Genomic DNA, 5735 nt, shown 5'->3' with positions numbered 1-5735 from the left:
TGCTCAGATTAGTTAGTAATAGTACTTGACTGTCTGAGTAAAGATCAGAATGTTATCCAGATACACACTAACATACTCTAAGTCAATCAGATCTGTAAGGATATGATTCATGAATGACTAGAATGTTGTAGGCAAGTTGGTTAGTCTAAAAAACATTATAGTTGGTTTGTACAATCTGTAATTAGTTTGGAACACAGTCTTCTACTCATCTCTGTCTTAGATCTAAATATTATTGTATTCCTATCAAACATCCAACTTAGTAAAAACTCTGAATGTATGTGTCTTATTAATGAGCTCCTGAATCAGGGGGAGTAGGTACTTATTTTTGACAGTACTCTTATTAAGACAACAATAATTCTGGACTGGGCAGAGCTTCCTATCTTTCTTTTTGACAAAGAAGAAAGGGGAGGCTATAGAGGACTTTAAAGGTTGGATCTGACTGTTCTGAAGATTTTCCTGAAGGAACTCATCAAGTGCCTCCTGCTTGTCTCTGTTGAGTAGGTAGACCTTGTAATCCTTAGGTTGGAAGCTGTCAGTAACAGTATAGAGGGGACCTGAAGGCTCAGCAAGGGGACCCAGGCTACAACTATTCTACACAACAGAAATACAGGATGCAAGCACCAGAACATAGTCAGAACTCACAGAACAGGCAGAGAGAGAGAGTGAGACAAGAGTAGAGTATATAGAGTGAGCCTAAGAGTACAGGACTACCTAGAGTAGACAAGATCAAGACTACAGGACTAGTCTGATCTTGTATGCCTATATATACTAAACTACACAAGAGCACTCAGGGAGTATGAGCTACTAAGAATGATAAGCCACAAAGAATGAAAGAAAGGAATGTCAAAGATAGAGGTACAAAGAATGAAGGGATGGACAAAGGGTAAGAGACTATAGAATGATACAAAGAATGAAGGAGTGGTCAAAGGAATGGAATGATGAAGTAAGGAAGGGTAGTAGCAAGAGTCAGCATGTATATAGTCCATAGACAGTGCCCCTAAGGGATGGAAGTCCTGAGTTCCAGTATGGAAGGGTGCAGAACCCTTGGAACAGAAGGTATGAGAGTAGAGAACTGTAACATCACCCCCCCTCTAAAACTAATTGTCCTAATTGGTGAGCATTGGGCTCAGTTAGTAGCTCAGGCATAAGTTGGAACAGTAGGGTTTGGAAATCTGTGAGGCAGAGTTGATGCAGAGCACCTGGATGAAGTCAATAGAAGTCTCAGATTGCTTTAACAGTATGAGTGAGATTCTCAGCAGGTTCCCAAGTGTGTTCTTCAACTGAGTATCCCTTCCAGTAGATAAGGAACTTGAGTTTTCTGTGCACCAGCTTAGCATCTGTTACATACTCTACTTTGTATTCTGGTTCAGAACCAATGAGTTCTGGTAGAGGCAGTAGGGGTCTTTGTTGTAAAGGAAAACCCAGATTATAGTATCAAGACAGTAGAACCTTGTTAAACACTAGGTGTATGTGCTTCCATATTGCTAGAAGTTAGAGTTTGTAGGCAGAGACACTAACCTTCTTTTCAATAATAAAGGGTCTGAAGTGCTTGTTGTCCAACTTCTTCATTGAGCAATCTGTAGTCAGGTTAGTAGCTTCTAGTATAACTTTGTCACTAGGCTGGTAGTCCTCAGCCACAGACCTCTTCTGATCATAGTTCTGCTTTATGACCTGTACTACCTTTTCCAAAAGAGCTTGTGTGTCCTCCCTGGTTCTGTGCATCTGTTCCACAAAGTCTGTTACAGATTCAGAACTGCCATTCCAGTTCAGAACTGTCCCCTAGTACAGATGTCTCCTATGATTGAGGAAGAATAGGGACTGTCCTGTTACAGAGTGTTGCTAGTTATTGTGCACAAATTCTGCCAGAGCTAGCCATTCAGACTAATCTGATTACTGATGATTGATAAACATCTAGAGGTAGAGCTCAATCTCCTGATTGACTCACTCAGTTTGACTGTCAGTCTGTGGGTGATAAGTAGTAGAAGGGTTCCCTTGAATTCTGAGAAGCACATACAAGTCCTGTATGAATTTTGACTCAAATTGTAGTCTGTAATCATGAATGAGCTTCCAAGGGAGTCTGTGCAACTAGAAGACATGATCCTAATAAATACACACCATGCCTTTGGAAGTGAGTTCTGTTCAGGTCAGAACTGTATGGACTTGCTTGGAGAATCAGTTGACAATCACACAGATAGTATTGTAACCTTAAGACTTAGGTAGCTTGCTAATCAGGTCCACCAAGACTTCTTCCTAAGGGTGATCCAGAATCTGATACAGATGTAGGGGAGCCCAAACCCTTGTCCAGTAGGCCTTAGTCTGTTGGCATGTATTACAACCAGTCACATACTTCAGGATTTCCCTCTGTATTCTGGGCCACCAGTAGTTCCAAGTAATGAGTTCCTGTGTTTTGTGTCAGCCCAGATGTTCTACAGTCAGATTGTTGTGATGAGCTTGGACAATGTCCTCCTACAGCTTCCAATCCTTCAGAATGTACAGTTGGCCTTCCTAGTAAACCTGTCCATCCTCATCCTCCTCCCAATCCCTTGCCTGCTTCTCTAGCTGCTTCACTACAACCTGGTCCTGTGTGTGTCTCAGAGCTCACTGTATGTAGGTGACAAAGTTAACATCCTTGGATTTGAGTCAGATCTCTTGGATTGTCTCAGACATGAAACAGGAATTGTCTAGGAGAACAAGATTTTTGTTATCATTCTCCCCCCTTTTATGACCTACTTGTCTTGAGAGTAAATCAGCTTTTGTCATTTGTGTTCCAGGTTTGTGGGTTAGCACAAAGTCAAAGTCCTACAGTTCTAACATTCAGTAGGCTTGGCAGTAGTTGAGCTTCTAGGGAGCCTAGAAGTACTAGAGATTAAGGTGATCACTCTAAATCTCAAACTTCTGTACAGTACTGAGGAGATATTAACACTACTCTTCTAGGGAACAGACAATTACAAGGAGTTCCTTGTCATAGATAGGGTAGTTCTGTTCTGTTGTAGAGAGGGATTCTGATCAGAATACTATCAGACACTACTTTCTGTCCATGAACTGGGACAGTACTGCTCCATTTGCAAAGTCAGAAGAATCAGCTTCAACTCAGAACTTGTCTACAACTGTCAGAACTACTAATACAGGCTCACTAGTGATGGCCTGCTTGAGGGACTCAAACACAGACTGTTACTAATCATCCTATTACTAAGGAACATCCTTGCTAGTGAGATTGTGAAGGGGCCAGGCAATAGTACTAAAGCCTTGAATGAAGCATTAGTAGTAGTTCACAAACCCAAGGAACACTTGGACCTGTTTCAGGTTCTAAGGTTGTAGCCAGTTCCAAACTACAGTCACCTTTGCTGGATCCATACAGACCTTGCCTCCACCAATCACAAAGTCTAGATAATCTACTGACTCCTACACAAAAGAGTACTTTACTTCTTAGAGGAACAGTTTATTATCTCAGAGCCATTGTAGAACCACTCAGATCAGTTGGTAATAGTGCTCAACTGTCTGGGTGAAGATCAGAATGTTGTTCAGATACACACTAACATGCTCTGAGTCAATCAGATCTGTAAGGATGTGATTCATGAATGACTGGAATGTTGTAGACAAGTTAGTTAGTCTGAAGAACATTACAGTTGGTTTGTACTATCTGTGATTGGTTCAGAATGTAGCCTTCCACTCATCTCTGTCTTGAATCCAAATATTATTGTATCCTCATCAAATGTCCAACTTAGTGAAAACCCTGGATGTATGTGTCTTATCAATGAGCTCCTGAATCAGGGGAAGCAGGTACTTGTTTTTGACAGTACCCTTATTAAGACAACAATAATCCTAGACTGGGTAGAGCTTCTTATCTTTCTTTTTGATGAAGAAGAAAAGGGAGGCCATAGAGGACTTCAAGGGTTGGATCTGGCTGTTCTAAAGATTTTCCTAAAGGAACTCATCAAGCACCTCCTGCTTGTCTCTGTTGAACAGGTAGACCTTACAATCCTTAGGTTGGAAACCCTTGGTCAATTCAATTGTATAGTCCTAAAGACAGTGTTTAGGAAGCTAGTCAAATTCCTCTTTACTAAAGACTTTGGGGAACTCTTGGACAAAATCTGGCAGGCTAGGTCTGTATACATTCTAGAGTAGAGTTGTTCTGAGAGGGTTCTGGACTGGTTCTGTCTTGGATATCCTTCAGATCAACTCTATTCTGCCTCAACTGGAATATGTATCCACATATTTATCCTAGTTGAAGAAGAACAACTGGTCACCTTCATCAGAACTGTTAGTAACATTAGAAGCATCCACATCTACTCAGAACAGTAGTGTAAGGTAGCTGTAAGACTCAGGACACTGATCAAACACAAGTGTCTACTCTAACTAGTCAATAGTAGGGTTGTGAGCCTTGAGCCATTTGAATCCAATGAAGACATCTGTCTTTCCAAGGTTAGTGACTCTGAACTCAATACTTTCCTCATAATCCTGAATGGTCATTCATAGTTGGACAAACTTGGTGATCCAACCATTCTGGTTCAGGGTTCTGTCTGTATTGTATACTAGGATCAGAAGTGGAACACATTAAGTAGGGAGGTGGTGTTCCTGTACAAAGGCCTTATTGATACACAAACTAGTGTATCTACTGTTTACTAGAGCTGTTGTTTGGATCTGGCAGGATCCTAAGAAGGGAGCCAAGAGGACAGGGACCTGGAGCTGGTACTCAGAACATCCTCAGATAAACTGCTACTTGTTCCAAAGGGAATGTACAGCTTGCACAGCCTTGTTGTCCAAGAGGGTAAGTATATACACTAACATTTCCTCATTAACCTCTCTCTTTCAACAAGGACAGACTCATGTCCTTAGCTGTGAACTCAGCTGAGGCTATCCCTGCTTGATACTACAGACAAACTACTGAGTAGTGAACAGGGCTGGGTAACATTCTGAACATTCTGAGATCTCAGAACACAGAAGTGGCAGGTTGGATTGTGTGGATTTAGACTCAGATGAAGTACAAAGAGAAGAATCAAAAGAATCAGAAGAAATAGGAGAACTATCTACTTTTGTTTTCAACTTTTTTCTTTCTAATAAATAATTTTGTTGATTTATTTTTTCTACTTTTTCTACTTTTTCTACTTTTCTTACTTTATTTACTTCTAATCCTACAGTGTCTATTGAATCAAAAGTGGCCATTAAAAAATCTGAGTCATAGCCTTTCAGTGCTACATTCACTGTTGGGCCTCTACAAAATCCTAGAGTATGTAGTCAGGGTCCAGGAGTTTCAAGGTGACTTCTGAATTTGCAGAAAAGGCTTCTTGCTACAAATCCTGCTTGTCACTTGTCATCACTCTAATGACCTGACAGATATACTGTTACTTCTACAGGCAGTCCTTAATTTGGTGCCCTGACTTTCTGTAGGCAAAGTATGCTCCTTACTTTCAGGCTTCTCTAATGTCTATTAGAACAGATTGATTGCAAATTACAGGCAGATCAATCCAAAGGCTCAGAACTGTCAGAGTCAGACACATGTGTAAGCATTCTATACAAACTTGACACATCTGAGCTACAGCTTAGTCAAAGGAGATGGCACACATTTTCCACTCAGTGTAGGTGACTAGTTCTAGTATCATTCTGAGAATCTTATCAACTAGTTCCAGGTGAAGAGCTTTTTCAAGCATTCTAATGAGGACATCATTGAACCCAAGCATGAATCCTACCTTCTAGGCCAGGATATTGAACTCCTGAAAGAAGGCATCAGTAGAACG

The sequence above is a fragment of the Fomitiporia mediterranea genome (assembly GCF_000271605.1).
Source record: "Fomitiporia mediterranea MF3/22 unplaced genomic scaffold FOMMEscaffold_4, whole genome shotgun sequence".
Classification (NCBI taxonomy): Eukaryota; Fungi; Basidiomycota; class Agaricomycetes; order Hymenochaetales; family Hymenochaetaceae; genus Fomitiporia; species Fomitiporia mediterranea.
Note: the sequence above shows the minus strand (reverse complement) of the source record.